Below are 11,743 nucleotides of genomic sequence, written 5' to 3' on the forward strand. Positions count from 1 at the left end.
GAGTCCAGCCTTGCCTAACAGCAAGGCCCTGGCTCAAGGAACAAAAATTATCAGGGTAACAAGAGTGGCAACAACGCTTTTGTACATGCTAAGAACACCCCAGCCCCCCAAAGAGGCAATGAATCCGAGGAGGTCAGAAAAATAGCAGACCAAAGATGGCATCTATCTTAGTCAGGGTTTCTATTCCTGCACAAAATATCATGACCATGAGGCAAGTTGAGGAGGAAAGGGTTTATTGAGCTTACTTCCACATTGCTGTTTATCACAAAGGAAGTCAGGACTGGAACTCAAGCAGGTCAGAAAGCAGGAGCTGATGCAGAGGCTATGGAGTGATGTTCCTTACTGGCTTGCTTCCCCTGGCTTGCTCAGCCTGCTCTCTTATAGAACCCAAGACTTCCAGCCCAGGGATGGCACCACCCACAAGGGGCCCTACCCCCCTTGATCACTAATTGAGAAAATGCCCCACAGCTGGATCTCATGGAGGCACTTCCCCAACTGAAGCTCCCTTCTCTGTGATAACTCCAGCCTGTGTCAAGTTGACACACAAAACCAGCCAGTACAGCATCTTAGCTGACTTGCAAGATATGTAGGGGTGGTCATCAGTCTGTGAGACTGGAAGCCTGGCAGGCAGTCACAATGGCATAGGAGAATCTGAACATGAACCTCACTCAACCCCGAAGGGAGCTAGAGGGCCAACGGAATGGGAACCTTTGAGATCATGTTCTGCCTGGCATAGGTTCCAGCAGAACCTCTTCAACCCTCTTGCTGGTTGTCAGTGCACAGGCTGTGGTAGAGGCTGGAGTCAGCCCTTTGGCAGCCAGTCATCAAAGTCTGTCATGCACTTATCCTAGAGCACACATTCATTTGGGGACTGCCTCAGTCAATGTTGGCTAGGAAGCTATTTCTGTAAAGAATATCATAGCCTTCCAACATCAATTAAAGGCAGTCCATGGAGAAACATTTGAGGCAACATGACCCCACATACACCAAGAGATACTTCAGTGGGGGCAGAACAGCTGGAGCACCCACCCCCGAGGATACCCTGCATAGCATGGTATCTGAAAGCTGATTCCTAACCCTGAGCTGATCAGAGTCATAGCTGTGTACAAAAATGAATGTCTCAGTTGGTGCAACAGCCCCTTCTGCACCACAGGAAGTCAGCAGGGGTGGAGAGCTCGGGATTTGTCAGGGACAATGTGAACAAGTCACTGATTAAGCATCCTGGTACAGGAGACTTAATTTTCAGCTAGCTCTCTGAGTACAAGGGTCGGCAAGCTCCATGAATCAGCTGAGAATAGGCACAGATTAACAACATGGGTCCTGGGGTGCAGCTATCTCAAGTGAACAGGATCCAAGATGCTCAGGAGAGGCCCATTTGAATAGAAGGAAGGTCAGAGTTGTGGTCAACCAGCCAAAGACCCTGGAAGCTATTTTTACTCCAGAAAGGACAGGAAGGAACAAAGAACAAAAAAAGGAACTCACACAGGAGAGATGGAAAGCAAGAAGGAAGCATCTGCAGCAATCAAGTGGAAGGCTGTGAGGGAAGGCTGTGAGGGAAAGGCTGTGAGAGAAGGCTGTGAGGGAAGGCTGTGAGGGAAGGCTGTGAGGGAAAGGCTGTGAGGGAAAGGCTGTGAGGGAAGGCTGTGAGGGAAGGCTGTGAGGGAAAGGCTGTGAGGTAAGGCTGTGAGGGAAAGGCTGTGAGGGAAAGGGGAGGCCAGGAGTGTGCAGGGAAAGACGTGGGGTGAGAAGGACATACAGAGAGTGGCCACGGCAACAGGCGCTGCTCAAGCATTCAAATGCCTGCGTTGTAGGAGGCTTGTCTCTGGGTGGTCCTTCACATTCTTGCTCCTGGCATTATTAGGTCATGAATTCAAATCCCACATTGGCTTCAAACTGAGGGCTGACTTTGCAGTTGCTTTAGCACTCTCTGCAACAAACTGAAAGGACCAGCAAGAGGAGGAGTGTTAAAGAGAACAGTTTCCTTACTCGAGATGCTCTTGACAACTGTCTTCAGAATCCTGTGAGGAAGGGTTATCCACTCCCACCACTGCCACTGGACAGACAAATCCCAGTGCTGGGGCGCTCAGTGAGCACTGGAGGTACCGACTAGGGTGGCAGAGTAAAGATGCCTTTAGGGAAGCAGCAAGTGGAAAGAGGAAAATAGAGAATATCCTTTACAGAGTGAGGGAAGGGAGGCAGGACCAATGAGCAGAATGTGTCTATCGAGCACATTCTGGATGGTGAGTAGAGAGAGGGAAAAAGTGAATGGTCCTTAGATTAAATATTTGTATCACAACTCAGTGATATACATTAACTAGCTCAGGTGATCTTCACACAACCCATAGACAGAAGAGAAAACAGGTGCTACCCCATTTTACAGATGAAGAACCCTACGAAAAATCATGTGACAGTTTCAAAGTCACACAGTTACTTACTGGCTTGGGACCCAAGTATTATATTAACTGGTCAGCAAGGGACAAAAGGAGAGAGTTTATCATTACCTCATATAATAGTTTAGGACTTGATATTATGATGAAAGAACAATTTGCTAGCATCCTAAATTTTGTCCACCAGAGTCTCACACAGTGAAGTAGAACTATTTCCTCCTATTTTTCCACCAGAAATATTAATTATATGAGAATATTAACCACTATTGGGTTACTTTTAAAATAATATTATTTTTTTTAATTCACATGCCTGTATGCATTCTTGTGTGGGGGTACCCACAGAGGCCAGGAGAGGGTGTTGGATCTCCCCGAGTCAGAGATTCAAGTGGTTGTGAGCTGCCCTACATGAGCGCCAGGGACTCAACACTGGTCCTCTGCAAGAGCAGCAAGTACTTCTAGCCACTCTAGCCCCAGTTTAAAAACATAACACCAACAAAGTAACTGAAAAACTGCAGGAAACTGAAATGCAAAGTCCTAAGGAGTAATTTGGATCCTTAGGAGTAATTTCATCTTTCACTGTGCAGGTGGCCAAACAGAAAAACACAGTAGATATTCATAAGGGTTAATCTTGAGGACTGACCTGACTGTTTGGGGTGTGTCCGTGAAGCCCTCCCCAAAAGGCCTTACAGCCGGAAAGCCTGGACAGTTTGGGCTGCGTCTACTGCTGGACTTAAAACCCTACTTGGCGTTGGGGGCTGGTGACACTGTGGAAAGTGGTGGCAACACTGTGGAAGGTGGAACCTGACTAAAGAAGAAGTAGGTCCTTAGCAATGCATCCTTGGAGCTGGATCTTATACTCCACACCTCTCCTGTCATTTCTCTGTATTTCTCATCCAAAATGCTACAAATTGTTCCTCTGCCCCCATCCCTCCCATGACAGAGTGAAACTTACAAAACAGTGAACAAAGTAAATCCCTTTAAACACTGAGGCTCTGAGCTATGAGAAAGTGGACACCGTACTATTTTAATAAGCAAATTTTTACTAAGCCCTGTCGTGGCTGGGCCTTCTGCTTTTGTGTGGAAAGTGAGAGGACAAAGCCAGGAACGTGTTTAATACAGTTTGCAAGGCGTCCAGGGGTTGCTCATAACCCAAGCTTCAGGAGGTATATGTAGCAAAGTCACGAATCCCTTTGATGTTCCGTGGCTGGGCTCCAAAGGGGGCGCAGAGGGGAACCAACAAGAGGCTCCTCTCAGTGAGCAAGCATCCACCAGATCCTCTGCCCTGTGCCAAGCACCTTCCTTACATGAGTCACATGTATCCTATAGCAATGCAATCAGAAAGGCTCTGGAATTGTCTCCACTTCATAGCAGAGGAACCCAGGCTTCGAGGGGGCACACAACTTCTTAACTCTAGCCAGCAAGGCAGGGATGACTTTTCAAAGCAGATCTGTTAAACCACCAAGCAGGCTACTTACCCCAGCACCCCCAGCCCCACCCCCCACCCCTGAGCATAGGAAATATCCCTGAAAGGGAGACCAGCCAGGAGGGGCCAGCTCCTAGGAAAACCCAGTGGAGTTCAAAGACCAGCGTGCTAATTCCCCAGCCAGGCCTTGACAGCGCTGAGCTCCCCATTAATGCTTGCTCAAGTTATTTTAAAAAAAAAAAAAGAATTTGTTTATTGTGTCTATCCTTAGAAGTCAACCTTTGGACAGTGGTGGCCAGTTTTTTCCCTATGCTTTGCAAACTAACCCAATGCTCCCGATTTCCTCGGATTTTCCATTTAGAACTATAGTTATCTCAACAAACAACTTCAAGTGTTGCAATTCCAAGTGGGGAAGAGAATGACCATAAAGTGTTGTATTTTTAACCAACATCTAATCCAGCTCCAGTTATTTTTACCTATATCCATGAAATGTTTTTGTGTTTAATTTTGTAGATAAAAACTGTCTACAGACCCCAGCCTCACCATTAGCAGCAAGAGAAGAGGCTGGCACACAATGGCCTGACATGAGAGGTGTAGCTAGTGAGAAGGTAGCAGAGAGTTAGTTCATGGACCAACCAGCAGCAGCCATTGTTAGGAGAAAACATGGTCTGGGCCTTCAAACTGTCCTTAGGATTATAAAAGATGCATCCTTGGCTTTGCTTATACAAAAGATATTCAATCAGCAGGAAACACACAAAGGAAGAAAATCATGGCATTGTTGAACACACATGGAAAAAAAGCCAACATCCAGAAAATGTCTGGGGATATACACGGGATAAGATTACCAGGCCAGGCAGTGGTGGCACACCTTTAATCCCAACACTTGGGAGGCAGAGGCAGGCGGATTTCTGAGTTCGAGGCCAGCCTGGTCTACAGAGTGAGTTCCAGGACAGCCAAGGCTATACAGAGAAACCCTGTCTCGAGAACAAAACAAAACAAAACAAAACGGACTGCACTGAACAATAACAAGTTAGAAAATCTGGGGCAATGGGTCATTTGTTTTTGTTTCAATGAGAATTTAAAAAAATTATCTAGAACCATCTAGACACACGATCTCTTCCTGAACTACCACCACTGGTACCTGAAGAATCATACCCTGAATAGTCTAAAGGAGAAAATGGATGAGGAGAATGAAGCTAGCCAGAGCCTCACAACATCAGAGCGCAGCACAGGGCCACAGCAGCGTAGAGGCGCAGAAGGAGATGCGGAAGAGCAAGCTTTTCTCTATGTGCACAGACAGAGCTTCCTGCAACAGGCAACTAAGTAGTCGCCTACTGAACTCTGTGGGCTTGTTCTATCTTTATTCCTTCTGTGCTTCCTCTATTTGTAGTCTTTTTTTTTTTTTGTAATTAAAGATGATTCTCAGATTAAAGTTGATTCTCAGATTAAGATGATTGCAATAACTACTCAGCTGAGGAAAAGGGGCCAAGGTCAAGCTTTGATCAATTATCCAGAAGCAGCAATAATGTTAGCAGTACAGATACTTGACATCCTGCAAGGTAAGATGTGAGGAAATACTTGGATACAGAGGCTGAGAGACAGACAGACAGCAATCACAGTGAGCCTGAGAAAGCAGAATGCCAGGGGTCAGGACATATAGCATCAGGGAGAGCTAGACACTGAGTAGGGACAGAGATAAAGACCAGAATACCTAACTGTAAATGTCCTATGTCCCTAACAACATGATTATTAGGTTAAATGCTGTTATCTTAAAACACAGCTCTGTGATCCCATCGCAGTGGGCTCTGTATTTACTCTCCCTCCACTGTCTTCAGATTCCATGTGTTCCCTTTGCAGGGGAAACCAGAAGAGCCATGCCACAGAATCCTCTGGAGTCTCATTCCTGGTAAGCCTACATTGATACTGAGTCTCTGGTTGTCACACAGCAAACACACCCCGCTCTGGTGTTTCTCCTCCAGGGAAAGTAGGCATTGCTAGTGACTTGTCTTAGTGCTTGTGACCCAAGGAAACAGGAGTGACACTGTCCCCAGGAAAGCAGGCCAGCTTTAGTCTGGCCAATGCATGGAGAGCCAGGTGTCCGAGACCTCTGCCTGCCAAGAGGACCCCAGCTAGCCCGCACCACACTACCCTTCCTCCCCAGTTCTCTCTGCTCGGCCATTGCAGTCTCCCTTCAGGCTGTCAGTTCACCTTCCTCTGAGGTCCCCCTTGCTCCAGTCTGGCTTCCTTCCAACGCATCCCCCACTCAAAATCTGTCAACACTCTAAATTGAAAATCTGGCCACAGTGCCCTGCTTAGAATCTTGCACTGACTGTCCCTGTAATATAGCACAACTCCAATTCCACAGCTTACTGGCCCCACAGCTGAGAACCATGGCTCACAACGCCAGGTGCCTACGTTGTTCTCCAGCCCCATCCCTTGTCACTCACCCACCAAGTTCTGGCCTCTTCCCCAGGCTGAGCCTCATGTAGAAATCCCATTTCTGGCCTCCCTGCCTCCTCACACACTGTGCCCTCTGTTTGAAATGAGTCAGGGCCCTAAGACTGGCTTTAAGTTCCTCCTGAGCCATAGCCCTCCACAGAAAAGTCCTCTCTACAGTGCAGCTTGCTTGAGCAGCCCACCACCCCTGCCTCATCCACAGTCCCCAGCAGTTGTCACATCCACAACACCCTGGAACTGGCTTGATGTTTATCTCTCTCACTTGTAACCTTTTAGAACACTGTTTACGGAACTGTGAATCCCCATGGTTAGCATGCTGTCTGTGAAGTGATAGATGCTATCAAAGGCTCACACACACATGACAGAAACAGGCGATATACAAGGACAGCAAGAGATCTCACGAGGATTGTGTTTACAAATGACCCAGAAACTCCAGAGAACCCCAAATCAACTCTGTAGAGCTAGCCACACCCGTTGGCCTGGCAGAGACAGACTGCTGGCTGCGTCTCTCTAAGAGAATGAGGTAACGTTTATGACCTCTCCACATTTCCACTCCTTGCCTCGCTCTGTTTATAGAAATCAGCCTTTTCTGCCAAGACGCACACCATGGTTGAGATGGTTCACTTAACTTTTTAAGTATTCTAATATAGCACGTGTGTGACAGTTACAATAAAAGTCTGATAACTTAGAACGGGAAGTTTGAAAGAAAATGTACGCTGGGGATAAAAGAGACAGAAACAAACAGGCCAGTTCACTGATAGACCCCAACAGTGAGCCAACGTGGAGAGCCATACCACTTATCTACTTTCCCAATTTGAAACTCGGGGGCATTAGAGAAGTAAGAAACATGTCTATAACAGGAATAGGATGTATATTTTAAGTATAAAGACTTACTATGCCTCTAAGGTTTATGCTGTTCTTATGTGCTAGAGGTGGACATGTATTTTTTTAGTATTTGTGGACATTTACATATTTTTATATATGTATATTTTCCCTATATGAATGCCTACCACATGCATGCAGTACTCAAAGAGCCCAGAAGAAGGTGATGGATCCTCTGGGACTGAAGTTACAGAGGTTGTGAGGTTCCATGTAGTGCTGGGAATCAAACCCAGACTATCTGAAAGAGTAGCCAGTGTTCTTAACTACTAAATCATCCATCCAGCCCCTAGACATTCATTTTTAAAGCTAAATTCAGAGAATTTTAAAGCTAAACCCAGAGAATTCTGGGTTGACAAACTGAAATGGACATTCTTAATTAGCTTTCACATATTGCTGGCTCAGATTCCAAGAGATTTTGAAAGCAGTGATGAGATGCCCATATCTCAGGCAGATCTAATGGCCTGTGTTTCCTTGGTCAGCACAGGCTACTATATTTTGGACTAATTATTTGAGAAATGTGTTCCCAAAGTCAAAATGAAAAATACCAGTTGCTTAGTTTTCAAATGGTTGCTAAATTTTGAGCTTTACTTTGTAAAGCCTAAATTAAGCATTCCAACAGACATGAATAGCTCAACCCAAGGCCTGTTTTCCTAGATGAAGGCAAGGATGAGCAACAGTAAACCAGGGGCTCCTTTGGGGCTTATCTCCTTTCAGTTCTAAAATCCTACTCCTGCTCTCTCCAGCCACACAGAACTACAACGCTTGCCAGGACTTTTTAACCCCTGTCTTGCCCTTTTTTCTTCAACGGCCCACAAGTAGATAAGCACAATCGAAGCTCATGGCTTTAAAAGGCACTGGGAAATTTTATTTTGTTCAAAAGAATAATCGTTATCTTTGTGTGTGCCCTGCTCTGTTCCAGAAAGAATGTTGAGACAGCCAGAATCATGACCTAATTGACTCTTCTCGCTCCTGCACCCCTCTGCTCCTCCTTATGGGCTCACATCTTCATCCTGATTTGGCTTTAAATAAGAAACAACCATTCATTCATATGTATCAAGATAATATGAGTTCCCCCCCCCCCAAAAAAAGGATGAAGCCTGATTCATCCCCTCAGCAAATATTTATTGGCTGTAGTTACAAGATATTATCTAGTGGGGAATATAAACAGACAGAGGATTACAGCAGCATAAGGGAATCATGTAACATGACACCAGAATTCTCAGGAACACACAAAGGTCCAGCTCAGATGCCCTGGGCAGGGAGGGGGTATGAGGCAAAGAAGAGTTCCAGAAGAGAGGGAGCTGACAACTCAAGGAACTTCCCCCCATGAAGGCAATGTACACAGCAGGACCACTGCGCTATCAAGTAGATGCCACTGGTGTAAGCAAGAACAGAAACACTCGATGCAGATACCGCCAATGCCTACCAAGGCACTCCCAAAAGTCAAAGGCAGCCCACAGGTCTCTTCTCTCCATGTCCTTTATTTCTATAGTCCATTCTCTTCTATCCAACTGGTTTCCACCAGTCTCCAACCTACCAAAAATTCAAGTCATTCCTAACAAAAACCCATCAAGAGCTGAAGTGTACAAGAGTGTGACAAGTCCCAGACACTGGAAAGGAGACACCAGGGCCCTACCACAGGGTCACGTGATTGCAGTATACAGGTGAGAAAAACCATGAGACTATCCACTGGCCCAGTCTACTCCCCAAAGAGAACGCAAAGGGAACCTGTCACTAACAGTCCACTGTTCAGCGTATCCTAAGTGTGACACGTTTTTCTGGACCATCAATCTGCCCTGAAGCCTCCAAGGCTCCTCCCTGAACTCTCTGTCCCCTCCAGGCCTTTGTCTGACATGGACTTTTCCTGCTTCGCTTCAGGGAACACTGGATTTTCTCAAATCCTTTGTTCCTGTCACTGTGGATGTATAACACAATGCTGGCATTGAAGACAAATAACACAAGTTGACCATTTGCCTTTCCAAAATGCTACAAACTAAGAGAGTAGTTACATAAAACTACTTTTTAATGTCTCTTCCAGTCTGTGGCATGGCTAGAGCCACTTTCCTGTGAGAGCTGCAAGTCGATAAAACTGCCCAATTTAGATATCATTGTAAAGAGAAGGTAGGTCAAAAATTTAATGCAATTGTCAATATACATTGGCAACACTGCCAATGGGCCAGACTCCTACTGCATGTGTAAGTAAACCAGGCCTAGGTCATCCCCAGTATCTAGTTTAGGACCACTGACATAGTGTTTTCCTAAAACAAACTAAGCACAAACTTAAGAATCAAAATAAAATAGTATGACTTATGTGTTTTAGTTTATGTTCTTCATATAAGAATGTGTGATTGTTTTATGTATATGAGTGTTTTACCCGCATGAAGGTATGCGAATTACATGTGTGCCTGGTGTTCACTGAGGTCAGAGGAAGGCATAGGATGCCCCTAGAACTAGAATTACAGAGGGTAGAGAGCCACCATGTGGGTTGTGAGCACCCAACCCAGGTTCTCTGCAGGAGCAACAAGTGCTTTTAACAGCTAAGCCACCTTTCTGACCCCAAATATGTAATTAGCTATACTTCCTAGAACTGAATATTAATTATCCTGAGACTTTAGCACTACAAAAGTAGAAAAATTATATTTCATTTTTTGAAACTTAGTTTGATTTAGGGGTTGTTGTTGTTGTTATTTAGATGGGATCTTGTGTAGCTCAGGCTGGCCTTAAAAATGACTATGTAGCAAAGGATGACCTTGAATTCCTGATGTTCCTGAGTGCTAGGCTTACAGGTGTTAAGTTTTTTGAAGAGTACTCCAGACACAGTACCAAGACTATGCCTACACTCACATGCTATAAGACCTCATACACATCTTTCATGTGCCACTTTATACATCTCAAGACTTAAGCTTATCAATTAGTTATACATCATCATAACACATCTTATAATTTACAGCTCAGGTTATCATTCAAAGCATAAAGAAGACCGGAAGGCTACGTGTTTTCAAATCCTGCACCAAGAATGACCCGTAGTGGGGCTGGAGAGATAGCTCAGTGGTTAAGAGGACTGGTTGCTCTTCCAAAGGTCCTGGGTTCAAATCCCAGCAACCACATGGTGGTTCACAACCATCCATAATGAGATCTGACACCCTCTTCTGGAGTGTCTGAAGACAGCTACGGTGTACTTACATATAATAATAAATAAATAAATAAATAAATAAATAAATAAATAAATTGATCCATAGGGGAGGCACCCCCTAAGTCTCCTTGCTCTTGTGCACCAATGTTATCCTCAAGAACTATGGAAACAGCCTTCAAGCTCCAGGCAGTCCTTGACAACAAATTTGTACCTGTATACAAATCCAGCCTCTACTATTTCTTAACTATATGACCCCACAGGCAAGCAAGCAGATCACACTGGGCACTATTTTCCTTGTATAGAAAGGAAAGATGAAAGAGAGCATCGCAATGCCATCCTCCCCATAAAGCTGTTGTCAGATGCCAGTGTGCACAACGCGTCTTCCCTGCCTTACCTCAACCCCATTAACTCTAAAATTGTTCACTTTGAAGAATTCGGAATAGGTTACTGGAATGTAGGAAAACAAACACGAAGCCAACTGGGTACCAAAGAGAAAGATTTCATAATTGCTGTGGCTCAATTGATTGAGTCATATTAAATTAAGCTGGGATTTTCAAGGACATAAAAAAAAATTACAGAGCTTCCTCATAAGACGCCTAAGACAAGAAATCAAGTGTCATTCCAGGCAGAGAGGCCTAAGAGCTGGCGTTTGAGGAGCTGCCTCTGAGTCACTTGTTCAAATGGGAGGAGGGCAGGACTCCTCTGTGAACCAAAACCAAGCTTACATGATCTTTCTTCTCAGTATTTCAGAGCTCCAGTTTAACTCAATCCCTCTGAACTCTATAGGGCTATGGAGAGAGGTGGGATAAGAAGGGGAGTGGAGTCAATAACCAGAGTAGCTGATGACAATCACTAAGGGATTGTCAGCATCTAAATGAAGGACAGTCAGGCTTCCCTCTATTGCTCACACTACATTCACTGCTGCCATATCTGGCTAAATACTAACACTGTCACCCATGCAACATTTTGCATCATTAGAAAGAGTTTTTTAAAAAGCCCAGGATGGTGGTGCATGCCTTTAATTGCAACACTCGGAAGGCAGAGGGAGGCGAATCTCTGAGTTCAAAGCCGGTCTAGTCTATAGAGCTAGTTCCAGGACAGTCAGGTCTACCCAACACCAGAAAATGCAAAGTCTATTTGAAGGCAACTGGTTTAGAGCTTATTAAACATTTACAAATAGCCGCACAGGTCAGAACCACACCAACATCACATTTAAATAATGTATACATACATAAAGTCACCAAAAGCAACACAGTGGTTTGTCAGCACTCTAAGCAGAGTTAATGTTAGGGTCATGTTCTGAGTCAGGCACCTGCTTGGTAAGTAAAGACCTCTGGTTTCCACTGAGAAAGTTCCTAACTTTGCAGACTACATCTTCAGTGTCACTAGCAACTTACCATGGCAGTCAACAGTATCCTGACCCAAGCATAGTAGCAGGGAAATCCTGACTTAAGGCGGGGG

The 11,743-nt window shown here is 45.0% G+C and overlaps 1 protein-coding gene and 1 long non-coding RNA gene across 6 annotated transcripts in view; one reads left to right on the forward strand and one right to left on the reverse strand.

Annotated features, from left to right (window-relative positions):
* Rgl1 (ral guanine nucleotide dissociation stimulator like 1) overlaps positions 1-11,743 on the reverse strand; it is a 250,890-nt gene that overhangs the window by 103,032 nt on the left and 136,115 nt on the right. The window lies entirely within an intron of this gene.
* Positions 1,927-6,812, forward strand: LOC116101102. The gene is made up of 3 exons (XR_004122774.1): positions 1,927-2,240; positions 5,668-5,716; positions 6,544-6,812. It is a non-coding gene; the product is annotated as an uncharacterized LOC116101102 (long non-coding RNA).

Source organism: Mastomys coucha, unplaced genomic scaffold (assembly GCF_008632895.1).
Source record: "Mastomys coucha isolate ucsf_1 unplaced genomic scaffold, UCSF_Mcou_1 pScaffold1, whole genome shotgun sequence".
Classification (NCBI taxonomy): Eukaryota; Metazoa; Chordata; class Mammalia; order Rodentia; family Muridae; genus Mastomys; species Mastomys coucha.